The following is a 21,437-nucleotide window of genomic DNA, read 5'->3' as shown; positions in this document are numbered from 1 at the left end:
ATCTTTTTGATTCAGGCATTTATTAGCGAAAGTGTGGCTGGTGACTCTTGAACAAGACACCAAAAACACCAGCACCATAGCCAACACCAATCTTGATAATTCTATGGAAAGAGCCGCTTTAAAAGAAATACATAATGAAACGCTTGTGGGAGGTGGTAGTGGGGACTTGTGGGCGTAGAAGACAACGAATTTAGCGAAATATGTATTTTTCCGCACCAATGCCGCGCAACACAGGTACACACATTGAAATAACAGAGCGAACAACGTAAGCCTTAAATTGCGTCAATAAACTTGATTTAATGGATGGATTTCAAAGGCAAACTCTAACCACACACTCGCATAACCTGTTACAATAGATTGCAAATTAGAGAAGAGAGAGAGAGAAAAAAATGAAAAAAAAACACGAGAGAAAAAAAAACGTACCATCATACAAAGATCCAGTGAGCCGAGTGTAAAACGGTTGGAAGCGACAATGATGTTAGGCGTTAATTTCTAACAACTTCTTAACATCTGCCAAAATCAAAGAATAATTCAAAAAGAAAATCAGAGACCCCTTTCAACAGCAAACATTTTTCGGTTTGGCCAGCAAGATGAGAAATAGAAAAAAATCCCTCTTCAGAGATTACGCTCTCTGGGTATAATATTTGGGAATTTGAGACAACTTACCAAAATTGGCTTAAACCACACCACAGAGAGTGAGTGGGCAACAATACAACAGCCATCAAACTCAGGGCATGCTCACATCACACACTGTTCGACATGATCATCATCATCATAATCATCTTCACAACACCTTTGCCATGGCAAGAAGGCTAGAATACAACTCCCAACTAACAGTTGCAACCCAACTCTGTTAACTTAACATTACCTCTAGCTTGGTATACGGTTTAACACACCTGTTGAATGTGCCTTCATACACGCTCTCATTAACTGTTAAAGGTTTGAAGACAGCTAAAAGCCTGATTGCTTTCGACTTGAATTGCTAACGTTCAGTTTGTTTTTAGCGCTCGTGCGGTACGGTTGGATTTTCTGGAAAGCGAAATCTTTGAAGATTTTCTTTCCACTTAACACTAGTGTCTTAAGATCAAACACCATTTGCTTTAAACATCAACAGCAGACAGAGTCTCTGACTTTAGTGTGTGTGAAGTCTGAGGCGAATCTGTACAGAAGAAGAAAAAATACACAGCCTAACAAATTGAATTTGGGCACTAAAGAAGAAGAAGAAGAAGGAAAAAATCAGAGTGTGTGAAGTCGAAAAAAGAAGAAACAAAATTTCCAAGTGAAAGTTTGCTTTGGTTTGCTTCAGCTTCCACCAAATAAACCTAGAGCTGGAAATTATCTAAACAACGAAAAAAAAAATTTTTTTTTAATTTTCCTCCATCTGATTTTAGTTGAAAATATTAACAACACCAACAACAACTACTACTACTATAACAGCAATAACAACAGTAAAAAAAAGAGATCATTGAAAAGTGTTGAATAAAATAAAATTGGAAAAAAAGAATTGAGAGTTTAAAATTGGCAAAATAGTGTTTGTTTGTAAAACAGCCAACACAAAAAAAGGAAAAACGCTCCCGCTAACAACACATCAATTGTGGATTCTTTCTTGTGTTTTGTGTGGCTGAACAAGCTGGCAAAAGCATGTACTAATTTTGGATTATTTTTGTTAAAAGAAAATGGTGAGCAATTGTTTAAAATTTATTTCTTAAAGGACATTTGCAGTGTTAAAAAATTATTTTTTTTTTTAATATTTTGTGTAAAAAAACAAATTTTTTAGTTTTTTATTTCTTTACAAGGATAACTTAAAAATAATTCTGAGTTCTGTGTTTACTGGGGGAAAAACTGGGAGAAAAACAGTATGCACAAAACAGAAAAGTGCTGGAAAAATTTTAAGAAAAACCAAATTTAAAAAAAAAATCCCATAAATAAGGACTACAAAATAAAGTGTTTTTAAAATAACAACTACCTAAGAAAACAAACAGAAACAGGACAGTTAATATCATACTTCAGCACAATATAATACTAAAATATTTGGGAAATTCTTGTAAAACCATTCGTAAAGTTAAACATCAAAGAACTTTGGAAATTATTTCGACAATTGTGTAAAAATCTTGATTACAATTAAAAAATTATTGTTTCAATAAAAAAAAAAAACAGTAGGGAAAGGGAAAAGTCGGTCGGTGCCGACTTTATAATACCCTACACCTACCCTATTAAACACAAAAGGGAGGGCTACATCTAATTCTGAAACAAATTTGATGGACCTTGGCGGATGTATCCAGATAGATTATTAAAATTCCTGCATCAAATTTCGAGCAAAGCAAATATGTTCACAATGTAGTAACTACGGTTGACAACATGACAACAAATTATCTAAAGTCTGACGAACAAATATATGGGAGCTATATCTAAATCTGAACCGATTTCGACCACACTTTATGGATATTGAGGAATTCGTCGAGGAAAGCGTTGTACATTTTACTGCTGTATTACTGGAAATCAGACGAACATATATATGGGAGCTATATCCAAATCTGAACCGATTTCTATGAAGCTTACCAGTAATATTGAGAGTCATAAGAAAATCCTTCTTGCCAAATTGCGAGAGAATCGGTGAACAAATGACCATTTTACTGCTGAATTACTGGAAATCGGACGAACATAGATATGGGAGCTATACCCAAATCTGAACCGATTTCTTTTAAATTCACCAGTAATATTCAGAGTCGGAAGAAAATCCTTCCTGCCAAATTTCAAGAGAATCGATGAACAAATGACGATTTTACTGCTGTATTACTCCAAATCGGACGAAAATATATATGGGAGCTATATCCAAATCTGAAACAATTTTTATCAAATTCAACAGTAATATTCAGAGTCATAAGAAAATCCTTCCCGACAAATTTCAAGAGAATCGGTGAACAAATGACCATTTTACTGCTGTATTACTCCAAATCGGACGAAAATATATGTGGCAGCTATATCCAAATCAGAACCGATTTCTATGAAATTCACCAATAATATTAAGAGTCGGAAGAAAATCCTTCCTGCCAAATTTCGAGATAATCGGTTAATAAATGACTATTCTATTGCATTGTTACTGAAAATCGGACGAACATATACATGGGAGCTATATCCAAATCTGAACCGATTTTTATCAAATTCACCAGTAATATTGAGAGTGTTACCAAAATCCTTCCCAACAAATTTCAAGAGAATCGGTGGACAAATGACCATTTTACTGCTGTATTACTCCAAATCGGACGAAAATATATAAGGGAGCTATATCTAAATCTGAACCGATTTTTATGAAATTCACCAGTAATATTGAGAGTCATAAGAAACTTCTTTCTGCCAAATTTCGAGAGAATCGGTGAACAAATGACCATTTTATTGCTGTATTACTGCAAATCGGATGAACATATATATGGGAGCTATATCCAAATCTGAAACAATTTTTATCAAATTCAACAGTAATATTCAGAGTCATAAGAAAATCCTTCCTGCCAAATTTCGAGATAATCGGTTAATAAATGACTATTCTATTGCATTGTTACTGAAAATCGGACGAACATATACATGGGAGCTATATCCAAATCTGAACCGATTTTTATCAAATTCACCAGTAATATTGAGAGTGTTACCAAAATCCTTCCCAACAAATTTCAAGAGAATCGGTGGACAAATGACCATTTTACTGCTGTATTACTCCAAATCGGACGAAAATATATAAGGGAGCTATATCTAAATCTGAACCGATTTTTATGAAATTCACCAGTAATATTGAGAGTCATAAGAAACTTCTTTCTGCCAAATTTCGAGAGAATCGGTGAACAAATGACCATTTTATTGCTGTATTACTGCAAATCGGATGAACATATATATGGGAGCTATATCCAAATCTGAACCGATTTCTATGGAATTCACCAATAATATTGAGAGTCAGAAGAAAATCCTTTACAACAAATTTCAAGAGAATCGGTGAACAAATGACAATTTTTTTGCATTATAACTGCAAATCGGATGAACATATATATGGGAGCTATATGCAAATCTGAACCGATTTTTATGAAGTTTACCAGTAATATCGAAACTCATAAGAAAATCGTTCCTGTCGAATTTCGAGAGCATCGGTTGACAAATTACCATTCTATTGCTGTATTACTCCAAATCGGACGATAATATGTATGGCAGCTATATCCAAATCTGAACCGATTTCTATGAAGTTTACCAATAATATCAAGAGTCTGAAGAAAATCCTTCCTGCCAAGTTTCGATAGAATCGGTGAACAAATTACAATTCTATTGCTGTATTACTCCAAATCGGACGAAAATATATATGGCAGCTATATCCAAATCAGAACCGATTTCTATGAAATTCACCAATAATATTGAGAGTCAGAAGAAAATCCTTCCTGACAAATTTCGATAGAGCTATATTCAATTCTGAACCGATTTCAATGAAGTTTACCAGTAATATAGAGAGTCATAAGAAAATACTTCCTGCCAAATTGCGAGAGAATCAGTTAATAAATGACTATTTTTTGCATTATTACTGCAAATTGGACGAACATATATATGGAAGCTATATCCAAATCTGAACCGATTTTTTCCAATTTCAATAGGCTTCGTCTCTAGGCCGAAAAACATGCCCATACCAAATTTGAAGACGATGGGATGAAAATTGCGACCTGTAGTTTGTACACAAATTAACATGGACAGACGGACAGACAGATGCTGAAAAACATAAAAATTTGCTAAAATTTGCTAATATACCCTACACCACTACTGTGGTACTGGGTATTATGACTTACTGCATTTGTTTGCAACACGCAGAAGGAAGAAAGCCAGACCCATTGATAAATACTCCGATGGACCCAGGATCACTTTCTGATTCGATTTAGCTATGTCCGACTGTCTGTCTGTCCATGTTAATTTTTGAACAAATTAAAGGTTAAATCGTCTTAGAATTTTACGACGATCCGAAATATATATACTTTGTAGGGTCGGAAATTGATATTTCTTAAAAATGTATATACCCTCTATCCTACGGTGGTGGGTATAAAAAAAGACACAGCATGTACAATAAAACAAATCAAATGAGAAATGCCATTTTTGAGGGCACACTCTCCAGTTTTGAGTCAAACAAGTAAATTTGAATTTTTACGCAAAGGATTTTTAAGACCTCTGGCCTTCATAGTTCCCTAGATTAGAGCACTTTGAAATCCTAAAAATTTATGGCAGATTTACTTTCTAGAGTTATTTTTCTAAGATTTAAAACTAAAAAAAAGAAAAAAAAATTTATATAATCATTTTCGCACAATTGTGTTGAAAAAATGTTATATTTGGGCAATTCCATAGTAAAGGGTGCACTATGGAATTGCTAGAATATTCGAATATATCTTCTGAAGAAATATATTTAAAATATTCACTTTATATGATCTTTAAGCAATTTTATTCCCTTTGAAGATTTATCATCAAATTTAAAATAAGGTTAAAATTAACGAATTTTATAGGCCTTTCAACAATCTCTTGATTGCCTAAAGATTTCCTTATGTGAACATCATTTAAAAGTTTATGGCGAAAAATATCACACAATTTTCCTTCATCTGATGTATTTCGGAACCTCTCACTCTCACAACCTTTCAAAAAATAAAGCTTTATTTGTTTGGTCTAAAATATATCTTGCAGTTTAGGGAACATATGAAGTAAAAAGCAAACCGGGGTATCTGGGCTATGCATTTTCAGAACTCGAAGGGTATTTCCAATTTTTAGTAGAAAAAATTGCCGTACTTTTACTCATCCCGAATCTCTAGCGATGTGTTTGTAACACCCAAAAGGAAAAGATTTAGACCCATTGATAAGTATACTGATCCACTCGGAACCACTTTCTGATTCGATTTAGCTATGTCCGTCTGTCCATGTTAGGTTAGGTTAGGTTAAAGTGGCAGTCTGCCATCGGACTCACTAAGACGTTTTCGTCCATTATGATACCACAGGAACAGAAGAAGGAAGATGCCTTCTAGTTCCTACCGTTGAACCATCCAATTCGCTTTAAAAAGCCCAATAACAAGCGAATGTTCATGTCCGCTAAATCAGATAGGTTATCAAAGAAATGAGAACCTAAAGTGGAACTCCCTCTGACTGCTAGAGCGGGTCACACACATAGAAGGTGTTCTATAGTCTCTTCTACTTCGATGTCCTCACTGCTTCGTTGCTGGCAACCTTCAGTCTGTCAGCATGTTTTCCGATTAGACAGTCACCTGTCATGACGGACACAATGACTGAGACGTCTTTTCTAGCCAATGACAGCATAGCGGTACATCTCTTCAAGTCTAGATTAGGCCACATAGTTTTGGAATGCTCACAGCCCCCTCTTTGTGACCATCTATCATTCGTTGTCTTTCGGGCCTGGTCCTGAAAACTTAGCTTACATGTCGCTAGAGGCATACCCACAGATTCCAGTTTCCCTAGAATGTGTAAGGTAGTTCCTAGTCTCGCAAGCTCATCTGCTTTACAAAGCCCATAATACATGGGAGTTCTGCTGGACAGGAAATTGGACTTCAAAGCCAACATTTCGGAAAGGGCAAGAAAGGCAACACTTGCCCAATACACCTGTAAGAGAGCTATTGGGAAAAGTTGGGGGGTTTAAATCACGTGCCATGCACTGTGTATATGCTGCAATTGGAAAACCTATAATACTATATGTTTTTGTGGTCTGGTGGACGGTGCTTCAAAAGTCTACTTGCTCATACAATACTCAACCGTATCCAAAGTATGGTTTGTTTGTGCATCACATGGGGCAAAATTTGCAATTTGTATGATAATAAAAAAATTTTCAATATTGTTTGGGCTATGTCGGACTATATCTTGATATAGCCCCCATATAGACCGATCCGCCGATTTGAGGTTTTGGGCCCATAAAAGTCGCATTTATTGCCCGATTTCGCTGAAATTTGGAACAGTGAGTTGCGTTAGGTTCTTTGACAACATTCTGCAATTTGGCCAAAATCGGTCCAGATTTGGATATAGCTGCCATATATACCGATCTCTGGATTTAAAGTCTTGGGCTCATAAAAGGCGCATTTATTGTCCGATTTCGCTAAAATTTAGGACAGTAAGTTGTGTTAGGCCCTTCGATATCCTTCTTTTTTATTTGGCTCAGATCGGTCCAGGTTTGAATATAGCTGCCATATGGACCGATCTCTCGATATAAAATTTTGGGACCACAAAAGGCGCATTTATTATCCGACTTCGCCGAAATTTGGAACAGTGAGTTGCGTTAGGTTCTTTGACAACATTCTGCAATTTGGTCAAGATCGATCCAGATTTGGATATAGCTGTCATATAGACCGATCTCTCGATTTAAGGTTTTGGGCCCATAAAAGTCACACTTATTGTCCGATTTCTCTGAAATTTGACACAGTGAGTTATATTAGGCCCTTCGTCAATCCTCTTCAATTTGGCACAGATCGGTTCAGATTTTGATATAGGTACCATATAGACCGATCTCTCGATTTCAAGTCTTGGCCCCATTAAAGGCACATTTATTGTCCGATTTCGCTGAAATTTGACACAGTGACTTATGTTAGGCTTTTCGACATTCCTGTCGTGTATGGTTCAGATCGGTCTATATTTAGATATGGCTGCAAAAAAAGACCAATATTTGGTTCTACAAAATTGAACAAAGACTTGTACTTAATAGACCACTTAATATCCATGTCGAACTTGGCCCAAATCGGACCATATTTTGTTAAAGCTGCTATGTGAGCATAAATTATGCATTTTTCAACAGATTATGATGAAAGGTGGTTTACACATACACGCCACTTTACCCGTTTATTTCTTTATCTGAGCTCAAAGACTTAATTTTCCAAATTGATAAAAGTGTTCCCATCATAGCTGTAAATCAGTTAATGTAGATTTTTCCACATCTTTAATTTGCTTAATTGAAAAATACAATTGTTTGCCATCCATAACCCTTCCCCACTGTCATAGCTATTAGTTTTTATTACCAATTCACTTTAGAAAAACAAAAAAAAAAAAAAAAATAACCACAAATTCTTACACGTGCCTTTGAATATTTCTATATGTTTTTTCTCTTAAATAACATATTACAGCCATACAAAATACAAAGCGATGCCTTTGAATGTGAAATATTTTAAGTTTTATACAAGAAGACTAGGGAATAGAATGAAGTCTGACTGGAAGAACCACTTAAGTTCAATGTAAGAAAACTACAAACAATAGTTGGGCTTAGCAATAACCTTAACTCAATACATGTAATAACATCATTAAAATCATTTTTAATAAATACTGGAAAAAAAACCCATAAAATCGGTTTATTAATAACCTGAAGCAAGTAATTGGCTTCTTAACTTACTTTTAGATGAATTTGCTTATTTAATTAAAATCGAGTGCTAACTCACTCACTGATGCTACTACACCACCACCTCTCACCAGCCATACATTGAAGAAGCCATACAATTTTATAACTATTATCTCATGTTGATAACATCCAAATCCAAAAGCTGACAAATGAATAGTTGAGGCTCCAAGTTATCGCAGGCTTTCAATGAAAATTTCAAATTCAAACTCACACCATTAAATCTGTCAGTGACCCATTACCCATTATCCCAGCAAACATCAGACAATAACCTCTCAAGCACATGTTTTCCCTGTTATTGCCATGTGAAAATAAATGAACAAACCTCACTTTCATATACAGCTTAGAGTTGTGTTTTTTTTTTAATTTTGTATTTGTTTAATGCCTCAATGTTATGCGAAAAAAGTATACAATAACGTCATATTCAGATAAAAAGAAATACAAATTACAAATTCAAGATGAGCAGTAGTGGAAAAATGCAAAATTCAATTGCTTTGCCAATAGAGTACAAAAACACAAAAAAATAAATAAACAATGTGATGTCAGCAGTGTAATAAAGTAGAGAACCAATGTGCCTGATATTGTTTGAAACAAAGAAGAGGTTACAATTAAAGACAAATACATCAATCAACGCTAACGAGGGAGTGTAAAGTCTTAGAAATGTTTGTTAACAATAAATTGAAGATCAAAGATGTTGTCATTTTGACAGAAACACGTAGCAGCCTTGGCTCTTAATCTTTTCATTTCATATTAGAAATGATTTTGTAACAAGAATTGTAAGGCCCGTTTTACATTAGTTGGATTTTATATTGAAATATGAAAAAAAATTGAAATATTTGGTTAGTAAAACCAAAGGAAAAAAGTGCAGGAGAGTACAAAATGTGGTGGATAGTAATGTACATGGTATAGAATGTTTACCACCTAGTCAGAATGAGGTCCAAATAGCAGTGACCCGACTTATGAACAACAAGGCAGCAGGAGCCGACGGGTTACCCGCTGATCTTTTTAAGACCAGGCTAGAAGAACGCATACCCGATGATTGGAACCTCACAATACTATGTGCCGTACACAAGAGAGGAGACAAGACGGAATATGACAACTACAAAGGAATAAGTCTCCTCCCCATCGCATACAAGATACTCTCGAGCGTACTGTGTGAAAGATTAAAACCTAAAGTCAATGAGATAATTAGGCCCTATCAATGCGGCTTTAGACCTGGTAAATCCACCCTAGACCAAATCCTGGAAAAGACCCGAGAAGGACAAATTAACACCTACCATCTCTTTGTTGACTACAAAGCCGCCTTCGATACTCCTTTGCATTCAAAGGTATTTCAAGCCATGTCTGAGTTTGGTATCCCTGCAAATTAATAAGACTCTGCAGGATGACATTTGCTGACACGCATTCCTCAGTAAGAATAGGAAAGAATCTCTCCGAACCATTTAATACCCAACGAGGTTTCAGACAAGGAGACAGCCTATCGTGTGATCTCTTTAATATCCTGCTTTAACCTTTTAGGCAACCCAATACAATATTGTAAAAAGTCATAACAGTAGTCATCATGAAAATTTGTTCAAACACCTAGCCCCATTCGGTGTTTAAAGACGATAGTGATATTCTGCAATTAAAATTACACATTTAAGTCCATTGTGATACCACAGCAAAAAGAGAAGTAATATGTCTTTAAGTTTCTACTCTGAACTAGTCAGATCGCTTTAACATCCGCTCATTCAAATAAATCTTCAACGAAACAAGAAGCTAAAGTTGAACTCCTTCCACTTGCCTGTTAGAGACACCTACACGCAGCAGGAGTTCTATAGTTGCCTCTTACTTGATGCAGTAATCGTTACTTGCAACCTTTGGTCTATCAGCATGTTTTTCAACTGGACAGTATTCTGTCATAACGGTCATGATAAGTGAGACTTCAGTTCTGGACAAAAGCAGCAATTTCATATGACATCCAACTATTCCAAACTACTTGGTATCACATTTGGCAGACTTTACGTGTCCTCAAATACTTCTGGAATGGCGTCAGAAGTAGGAATATCTATCCACCAAAATCTGGTGAATTTTGAACTGTACAGCCGTCTCGAGCGTAGAGGGTGATTTATGATTTCAGAATAACGTTCTGACTTTTGAGAAGATGTTTCTGTCAAATGTCGCCTAAACTTTATATCTTAGCCACTCCACAAGTTATTTAATGGCAAAGATGTCTGCTTGATTCTCACTGCAAAGATCAGACAACCTATGTGATATGTCCACTCATAGTCCTTTAAAGCAATGATGGGCACACTAACACTGTTGAGCAGTGATGGACACTGTTGAAAAGACCAAACTGTGTTTGTGTGAGTATCATCAAACATCATCTAAATGAAAATGCTTTGAAATCGAGGCAGACTAAAGAAGCCACGCTTTTATTCGTTTTTCCTGTTCCCGCGGGAAATTTTGCACAATGAATTCTTCCTATGACCTCCAACAACTGTACCAAGTATGGTTTCAATCGGTTCAAAATCCGATGTAGCTCCCATACAAACTGATCTCCCTAATATAGTTCTTTACCTCTAGAGGCGCAACTCTTATCCGAATTAACTGAAATTTTGTGCGATTAATTTTCCTATGTGCCAAGAATGGTTCGAATCAGTTCAAAGATGATATAGCTCTCATATAAAGCGATCTCCCGAATATATTTCTTGAGCCTCTAGAGGACGCATTTCTTATCCAAGGGGATTTTTGCTATGACTTCCCATTAGATAGTTTCTAGCCACAAAAAAAAAAATGTTCAGCGGTAGATATCCTCACCTAATGCTGGCGCCATTTGTGAGATACTATGCCATGTAAAAGCTTCTACCCAAAGAGATGTCGCACTGCGGCACGCCGTTTGGATTCGTCTATAAAAAAGAGGCCTCTTATTAATGAGCATAAACTTGAATCGGACAGCACTCACTGATATGTGAGAACTTAGAACGCTTTTAACTTGTTTAATCTATCCTCACGACATTTTAATTATTTTACTCTATTAAGACGGTTGACGTTTCTAGTAAATCTTATAAAAATATATGCACAGCTCGATTAATACTTATAAAGCTGTAGTTATTGCGATTTTGCACGAATTAGACCAAAATATGTTGGGTTAGGTTAGGATAGGTTTCCCACCTGAACGCCTCTGTAGAAATCCATCAAAATCAATCCTACCGTTCAACCATTCAGGTCGCTTGAAAAGGCTCAATAACTTGAGAATGTTCGCATCCACAAAATCAGACAGGTTCTCAACGAAACGAGAACCTAAAGTAGAGCTCCTTCTAACTGCTGGTGCGGGACACACACACAGAAGGTGTTCTATAATCTCTTCTTCTTCGATGCCCTGACAGCTTCTGCAAAAGTCGTTGCTGGCAATCTTCAGTCTGTCAGCATGTTTTCCGATTAGAAAGTGACCTGTCCTGACGGACACAATGAAACCGATCCTCCGATTTGACTTCTTGAGCCACTGGAAGCCGCAATTTTCATCCGCTTTGAATAAAATTTTGCACATGATGTTCTCTAATGACCTCTGACATCTGTGGCAAGTACGGTTTAAATCGGTCTATAACCTGGTATAGCTCCCATATGAACCAATCTCCCGATTTGAGGCCTCAATTTTCATCTGAATTGGCCTAAATTTTAAACGTACGGGTTCTATTTAGACTTCCAGCAACCGTGTCTAGTACGGTCCAAATTGGTCTATAACTTGATATAGCTCCCATATAAAACGATCTCCCGATTTGATTTCTTAAGCCCCTGGAAGCCGATTTCGATTCCGGTTGAAATTTTGCATGCGGTGTTCTGTTCCAACTTCCAACAAACGTGTCGAATACGTTCCAAATCGGTCTATAACCTGATATAGCTCCTATGTAAACCGGTCTCTCGATCATCCTTGTACGGTTCCTAGAAGCCTTCATTTTTGCTGGTTTGACAGAAGTTTGGTATGTCCTTCACTAAATTTATTTTGTATACATTTTAAGCAAAATCTATGGTGGTGGGTTCCCAAGATTCAGTACAACTGATTCTCTCAAAATTTGACACGAAAGATTCTCCAAAGACTCTCGATATTACTGGTTCAAATGCACATAGATCTCGTTCGATTTTGAATAATATTGCAATAATTTGCTAATCTTTCAACCAATCCTCCCAAAATTTGGCACATATAATTCCCTTAGGACTATTGACGTTTTTTATTAAAATATCTCTTCAGATTAATACATAGCTTCCATAGACACATATACCTTGTCGAAGTTATTACAATGTTGAAATAATTTGCTCGAAATTTGATGCCGATTATTTTATAATCCATGCGAAAACCTATGCTGAAGTTCTTGAAAAAATGTTCACTTATGGAATAGGGGTAGGGTTTTATAAAGTCGGCAATGCCTGGCTATTGCCCTTCCTTACTTGTTATACCCACCACCGAAGGATGGGGGTATATTCATTTTGTCATTCCGTTTGCAACACATCGAAATATCCATTTCCGACCCTATAAAGTATATTCGTGATCAGCGTAAAAATCTAAGACCATCTAGCCATGTGAGTGCGTCTGTCCGTCTGTGTGTTGAAATCACGCTACAGTCTTTAAAAATAGAGATATTAAACTGAAACTTTGCACAGATTCTTTTTTTTTGTCCATTAGCAGGTTAAGTTCAAAGATTGACTATATCGGACCATATCTTGATATAGCCCCCATATAGACCGATCCGTCGATTTAGGGTCTTAGGCCCATAAAAGCCACATTTATCATCTCATTTCGCTGAAATTTGGGACAGTGAGTTGGGTTAGGCCCTTTGACATCCTTCGTCAATTTGGCTCAGATCGATCCAGATTTGGATATAGCTGCCATTAGACCGATCCATCGATTTAAGGTTTTGGGCCCATAAAAGGAGCATTTATAATCCGATAACGCCGAAATTTTGGACAGCGAGTTAGGTTACGCCCCTTGACATACTTCTGCAATATGGCACAGATCGGTCCAGATTTGTATATAGCTGTCATATAGACCGATCTCTCGGTTTTGGTTTTGGGGCCATAAAAAGCGCATTTATTGTCCGATGTCGCCACATTTATCATCTCATTTCGCTGAAATTTGGGACATTGAGTTGTGTTAGGCCCTTCGATATCCTTATTCAATTTTACTCAGATCGGTGCAGATTTGGATATAGCTGCCATATAGACCGATATCTCGATTTAATGTTTTGTGCCCATAAAAGGCGCATTTATTGTCCGATATTGCCGAAGTTTGGGATAGAGAGTTAAGTTAAGCCCCTCCACATATTTCTGCAATTTGGTCTAGATCGATCAAAATTTGGATATAGCTGCCATGTGGACCGATATCTCGATTTAAAGTCCTTGGCAAAAAAGGCGCATTTATAATCCGATTTAACTGAAATTTGATAAAGTGACTTATGTTAGGCTTTTCGACATCCATGTTGTATATAGTTCAGATCGGTTTACTTTTAGATATATTGGGTTACCCAAAAAGTAATTGCGGATTTTTTGAAAGAAAGTAAATGCATTTTTAGTAAAAGTTAGAATGAACTTTAATCAAATATACTTTTTTTACACTTTTTTTCTAAAGCAAGCTAAAAGTAACAGCTGATAACTAACAGTAGAAAGAATGCTATTACAGAGTCACAAGCTGTGAAAAAATTTGTCAACGCCGACTATATGAACACTCCGCAATTACCTTTTGGGCAACCCTATAGCTACTAAAAAGACCAATATTTTGTTATATACAATTGAACAATGGCTTGTACTTTTTAGTATTTGATCCAAATCGAAACATATTTCCATAAAACTGCTATGGGTCATAAGGCATGCAATTTTCGCCGGATTTTGATGAAAGGTGGTTTACATATATACCCGAGGTGGTGGGTATCCAAAGTTTGGCCCGGCCGAACTTAACGCCTTTTTACTTGTTATTATTATAAAAATAAATATAAATGCATTATCATCCATAGTAGACTGTCAATTTCTTTGGAAAATGCTACATTTTATTACATTCGGTTATGAAGTGCGCTCTGTGGGTGATGCAAATGCAAATTTGCCCATGAACATTCCATCAAGGAACCGGGGCAATCTTCTCACATATCACAGAGTGCTGACCGATTCAAATTTAAAGCTCAACGATAAAGGGCCTCCACACACCTCTTTGGGGAGAAGTTTGAACACAGCATGGTATCTAACAAATGTCGCCAGCATTAGGAGGGGATAGCCACCGCAGAAAATTTTATGATGGTCTCGCCAGGATTTGAACCCAGGCGTTCAGCGTCATAGGCGAACATGCCAACCTCTGCGCTACGGTGGCCTCCATCTCTAGATGATGAATACGTTAAATTGGAGGATTGCTTTTTATGAAATTCCATCGAGAAAAAAAGCGATAAAATAAAAATTTACCAAAAATTTTCAGGGTGATTTAGATAAAGCCCATACTTCTAGGCATTACAAAGGGAATGATGAAGTAACTACAATATAATCTCATTCTATGGTGAAAAGAGAGAGAAAAAAGCGTTCATTTCGTTTCTTGATCTAATCTTCTATAAATGAGTAAATTTTTTCTTTATATTAACAAAAGACTTAAGACACAAACTCATTTTATTAATCTATGACTTTTGTATTATAAACCCTCAAGCACACTTTCAGCAAAAAAAAAAGAGCTTCTAACATTAAATTGCTGTAGAAATGATGATTTCTAGCAGCTACCTTTTACTTCATTTCAAATCTTCTGATTCTTGTCATTAGGCCTTTAGCTATGGAGCTTTTTTAATGGTTGTTCTTTCTCTCAATTAATCGTGAATAAAAACCATCCAGTTGTTTGCACAGGTTCTATGGAGCACAAACATTTTTTTAATGACCGCATTATTGTTGGCATGATTTGTTGCTCTTCAAACAGGAGGACTTCAAAGTGCTAGCCCCCGGGATACGCAGCTTAAAGTAGGCGAAACTTAAAAAGTCTCTAACCGGCTCAACACAAGCCAGATATCTTTTGTTCGAATGCCAAGGCACTCACTCACTCACATTGAGGGAGGAGCAAGAGAAAACTTGAAATAGAAATAAATATCAGCCACAATACAACTAAACGTGAACTCATGACACACTTTACTCTCTTAGATAAATGATTTAAAGCACAGGCACAAAGCTGCAGCGAAATGAAGAAAAACAAAAAAAAAACGACAAACACTTAACAATAAATTATAAAGAAAATGGAGTGTGCGATGTCAGCAAGAGCACCAACAGCAACTAAAGTAGCCAAGCAAATACACTGAACAGAGCAACTTTTCACCCTGCCGCTTAATAAAAACATTTGGCTCTGAGACCTTCCATATGGAAATAATGAAATACACTTAATCAGTGTGTGTTGTTGTTTTTTGTTTGATTTTTAACAAAAAACATTTGCATATTTGAAGTGTTTGTTGCTGCTCTTCTCAGCTTTCAGATATTCATTCATTGTTTCTATGCCCTTAACTAAACAAAAGTAGTTTGCAAAGTGGGGAAGTTTTAAATGTACTGCGCCATATGCAAAGACTCCATTGAAATTTTTCAGCTCCACTGCCGGGGTGAGAGCAGCATGTTTTTGAAGCATTTAAGAAGGAGGAAAGATTTGTAGTAAATAAAACTGCTAATAAATTGCTTGTCGCTATTGCTGTTTCTGGCATTTTGCATTTCGGCTCAGCAGTTTTGGCTTTGTTTTATTTTATTTTGGTTTTTCGCGTAACCGCTCTTCGCCAAAGGTGCAAAACTTTCACTTGAGTCTATTAGGGTAATTTTTTGTATGTTTGGTGTTGAGATTGCGTTTTTTTTTTTTTTTTTGTTTTCGTCATACTCTCCTCTTCATTTCTGTTTTAGTTGCCTTTCCATGACGGATCGTAAAAAAAAAACTAAGAAATGTGAATTTCTTGGTGTGGGTTGCTAAAACGGCGGAAAATTATGATTGTGTATGCGAAAGAAATGAAGGTTTGTTGTAATCACCCTGGTATTTGATTGCAAAATAATAAGAAAATCGAGTTAGCTTACAACACAGACATTTGAATTGTTATAATGTCAGTAATTTATTCATTATTTTCTTAACTACTCCATTTTTAAGTACAAACACTAACTGGTTTATATAAGGAACGTGCAAAATCATGTTAACCCTTTTAAAATTTAAATGTCATTGTGGTTGTTTTATGCAATAAAAATTAAAAATGTCAGCAGTTCATAGATTAATGACAGGTGACACTTGAAATATTCACCTTAAACCCCATGAAATAACCTAACAGTTAGGAAATAGTTTTACACCTCAAAATTAGGCTAGAGTATTTTTTTAAGTTGGTGTTAGCACATGCGCTGGCATCAATTTTTAAGGTTTTTAATAACTCTCTAAAATAGTACTGTACGAGGTCTGATAATATAAGTAAAAAGGTGTCAAGGTGTCACCTTTAGTCAAAATCCGGTGAAAAATGCATACCTTATGCCCCATAGCAGCTATGTCGAAACATGTTCCGATTTGGGCCAAATACTTACAAGTACAAGTCATTGTTCAATTGTGTTTAACAAAATATTGGTCTTTTTAGTAGCTATATCTAAAAATAAACCGATCTGAACCATAAACGACACGGATGTTCAAAAACCTAACATAAGTCACTGTGTCAAATGTCCGTGAAATCGGATTATAAATGCGCTTTTTATAGGGCCAAGATTTTAAATCGATATATCGGTCCAAATCTGGAGCGATCAGGGCCAAGTTGTATAAAAATGTCGAAGAGCCTAACACAAAGCACTGACCCACATCTCTGACACCAAGTTTCGAGGTGTCTCCGACCACTTGATCTTTCCATCGGGCTTTTGGTTTTCCCGGTTTCGTCTGTACCACCGTGTTTGCGTTTAAAAGACTTCTTTGCTGGAGATTCTTCATCCATTCTGACAACATGACCTAGCCAACGCAGCCGTTGTATTTTCATGCGAATAACTATACTATCGTCGTCATACAGCTCATACAGCTCGTGGTTCATATGTCGCCCCTATTCTCCATTAACGCAAACTGGTCCATATATTTTTCGAAGAATCTTTCTCTCAAATACTCCAAGTACTGCCTCATCTGCTTTCACAAGCACCCATGCTTCAGAACCAAATAACAACACGGGTAGTATCAGTGTCTTGTATAGAGTAATCTTCGGATGTGGAGAGGTGGCCTTGTTTCTAAACTACTTACTTTGTCCAAAGTAACATCTGTTTGCCAGTATTATTCTTCGCTTAATCTCAAAACTGGTGTCATTCGTTTCGGTTACGACGGTGCCGAGGTAGATAAAGTTACTGACTGTGTCAAAGTTGTGGTTCCCAACTTTCCCCATTTTCTTTATCTGCTCGGTTGTGCAAGGCTTTTTGGGAGTTGAAAACCATCCATTTCGTCTTATCTTCATTTACTGACCCAGACCCATTTTCACTGACTCTCTTTCGATTCTTTCAAAGGCTGCAGTTACTACTTCCGGTGATCGACCTATGATATCGATGTCGTCGGCATAGGCGAGTAGCATGTGTTCTCTTGTGATTAGTGTGTCATATCTATTCACATCTGCATCTCGTATAATCTTCTCCAGCAGGATATTAAAGAGATCACCCTATAGGCTGTCTTCTTGTCTGAAACCTCGTTTAGTATTAAATGGTTCGGAGAGATTCTTTCCTATTCTTACTGAGGAACGCGTATCAGCAAGTGTCATTCTTCAGAGTCTTATTAATTTTGCAGGGATACCAAACTCAGACATGGCTTGAAATACCTTTGAACGTAAAGGAGTATCGAAGGCGGCTTTGTAGTCAACACAGAGATGGTAGGTGTTGATTTGTCCTTCTGGGGTCTTTTCCAGGATTTGGCGCAGTATTGAATTCTGCTCCAGGGTGGATTTACCAGGTCTGAAGCCTCATTGATAGGGCCCAATTATCTCATTGACTTTAGGTTGTAATCTCTCACACAGTACGCTCGAGAGTATCTTATATGCGATGGGGAGGAGACTTATTTCCCTGTAGTTGGCACTTTCCGCCTTGTTTCCTTTCTTGTGTAGGGGACATCGTATGCTGGGGTTACAATCATCGCGTATGATGCATACGCCTTATCAGCGTGTCGCCTTTGGTCTTAAATAGTTCAGCGCGCAACCCATCGGCACCTGCTGCATTATTGTTGTTCTTTAGTCGGGTCACTGCTACTTGGACCTCATTCGGATTAGGAGGTAAACATTCTATACCATCATCATGGAGGCCACCGTAGCGCAGAGTTTAGCTTGTCCGCCTATGACGCTGAACACCTGGGTTCGAATCCTGGCGAAACCATCCGAAAAAAATTTTCAGTGGTGGTTTTCCCTCCTAATGCTGGCAACATTTGTGAGGTACTATGCCATGTAAAACTTCTCTCCAAAGAGGTGTCGCACTGCGGCACGCCAATCGGACTCGGCTATAAAAAGGAGGCCCCTTATCATTGAGCTTAAACTTGAATCGGACTGCACTCATTGATATGTGAGAAGTTTGCCCCTGTTCCTTAATGGAATGTTCATGGGCAAAATTTGCATTACCATCATCAGGAATTGGTTCTGCGGTATCCTCGTCGCCGCCAACGTCGGACACTAGCAGTTGGGTAAAATTTCTTCTTTCCTTATTTATTCAAAAACACAGTTTTTGTCTATTCTTGAAAACCAAAGATTGTCAAGAATTTCATGGTTGTAGAGAACGTTAGGAGCAACCGTAATAATGTTTTCTTATATATATTCTTAAGCTTTGCAATTTTTTTTATTAATAAAAAAGCTAATTATTTGTTTTCATTATTTTTAGGTAAGCACTATAGAATGAAGTACTCCCTAAACTAACGGTAAGGTTATTTAAATATTTATTTAAACCAAAAATTAATAAGATTATAATTATAAAAACATTTTTAATATGAAAATGTTATGCTGAAAAGATAGCCCAAGTAATGTTTTTATTTTATTAATTGCACTAAAATTATGGTTACACCTAACAAAAGACTTAAGACACAAGCACCCGTGCACCATATATACACTCCCTAATCATGTCTTTCGGCAATTGCTCTCGATGTATAATCAATTTCACAACCAGGATTTCACCACAAAAACTTTTGTAATCTTGTTTTTGCCCCTCACCACCTTTGATATGCTGTACATATGAATCTTTGATCTTTTCAAGGTCTTATGATTTAAAAGTAAAGAGCACATGGCCTTTATTGCTTGCCATAATTGGTAAGTTGTTGTCGTGAAAATGTGCTTAGAAAAAGGAGCTAAACAAGAACATTGTCAAATCAAGCAAGAGAATAAAATTAAATTAAAAATTCAACTTAACATTGGAATTGGCGTAAACGCCTACATGTTAACACATCTTAAGGTGGAACAGACATTTGATGGTATTCGCCGCAACGCCGCAATTGGCAAACAAAGAAACTTGGAGCTAATCTAAAAGAAATGAAATCAATTTGTAAGAGAAGTGTCTGAAGACATGAGACTTAGATTGGGGGGAAAAAATTAACAAAATTTGCTATGTAGTGGGCGTAGCGTATGTCAAAATCATCATTGCCAATGGCCAAGCAGACTCTAAGTTATGCAAACGAAGGAAAAAAAACCAATCAAATCAGCATCTATGGCTATCAGAGTTTATTAATAACAAACATATTTGATTGTAGGCTTCAAAAGTAATGAAAAAGAAAATAAAACATGTAAAATGTGGGCGAAAGACTGGTCTCAACTGAAGATGATGGACTAAGGTGTTGTGAGTTTAAACGGATACACAAAAGAAAACACAAAATTTAATTGAAAAAAAAACCATAAACCCAAAGATATCATTAAATGGACTTTCTCTGTTGTCAAAAAAACTATGACCTTTAAATAATCGTTTTCGACTATAGCAACACAAGAAATATGACATATAAATCTTGTTTCAAAAATCAATTCATATCTATTACTGGGGCTGCGCAAAAAATACCTGAATTTAAGATATTCAGTGTTATAAAACTGCAAGCTCTCATAGTGCGAAAATGTGATAATAAAACAAAAGACTTAAGACACAAACTTTTGCTAAGCATTCCGTTTATACTCTTGGTGGCTTTTGATGTCTTGGTGGCTTTAAATGTCAAACAGCCAACAAAATGCTTCAAATTTTACCCTTGAATTTTCGAATCTTTCTTTCTCACAATGTATCATCAGTTCTCTTTACTTATCCTGTCTCACTTGAGTTTTTTTTTTTTTGCCAACTGAATATAAACCAACTTTCACTAAGTGGCTTGAAACACGAAATTTCTTGGGAAGTACTTGGCGTGGGTTGTATATAAAGTCAGGTTAAAATTACTGCTAATTGAAAAATCCAAAAGAAAAAAAAAACAAACACATGATGCTATCAAGTGATTTATGTTGACTTTCCAAATAGTCAACTTTGTTTGTTTAGTTGCTAGCGAATCATGACAACTTATATGCAAAGCTCATCTCTGCTCCAGTTTCTGTATAAAATTTTAAGATAGACTCAATTGAGATGGCGCGACATCCCCATAAATCAAACCAAAAACGTTTTTTTTTGGCCTTTAAGTGTTGATTAACAGCAATGGCCAAATAAGTAGTTTATGAATAATTGATGATTGTGTGCATCTCGTAAAAGCCCACACAATATTTTCTTAAAGATGCGCATGTCTTATTTATGCAAGAAAAATACCATAACTTCCTACGCCACACGTAGTGATTCACCAAACAAAATTTGGAAATTTCAAAATTGATGAAATCGTAGTTAACGCACCAAACAGTGATTATGAGGCAATGATAATGAGTATCATTGGAAAGTTTTTTGTTTATTTTGTACAAATAAATGAAGAATTTTAAACACAACCAACTTTAATTTGATTAAGCATGATAAAAATTACGACTCTATAAGTGTAAATAGAGCGATGTATGCATATGCAACAGAGCTATATCTTAATCTGAACCGATTTTCACTAAAAATATCAACAGCAATAAGAGAATATGTGGCAATTTTCGTCAGCATCGGTTGCAAAATGACCACACTATTGCAA

General features: G+C 36.3%; 1 protein-coding gene across 1 annotated transcript in view; it reads left to right on the top strand.

The window, feature by feature from the left end:
- Positions 1 to 1,020: 1,020 nt before the first annotated feature.
- LOC106085046 (uncharacterized) overlaps positions 1,021 to 21,437 on the top strand; it is a 319,563-nt gene continuing 299,146 nt past the window's right edge. The window contains 1 exon segment of the mRNA XM_059364246.1: positions 1,021 to 1,679. The gene's annotated coding sequence lies outside the window, so the exon portion shown is untranslated.

Source organism: Stomoxys calcitrans, chromosome 3, assembly GCF_963082655.1.
Source record: "Stomoxys calcitrans chromosome 3, idStoCalc2.1, whole genome shotgun sequence".
NCBI classification, from domain to species: Eukaryota; Metazoa; Arthropoda; class Insecta; order Diptera; family Muscidae; genus Stomoxys; species Stomoxys calcitrans.
The sequence above is the reverse complement of the archived record's forward strand: the minus strand, read 5'-3'. Positions and strand labels throughout refer to the sequence as shown.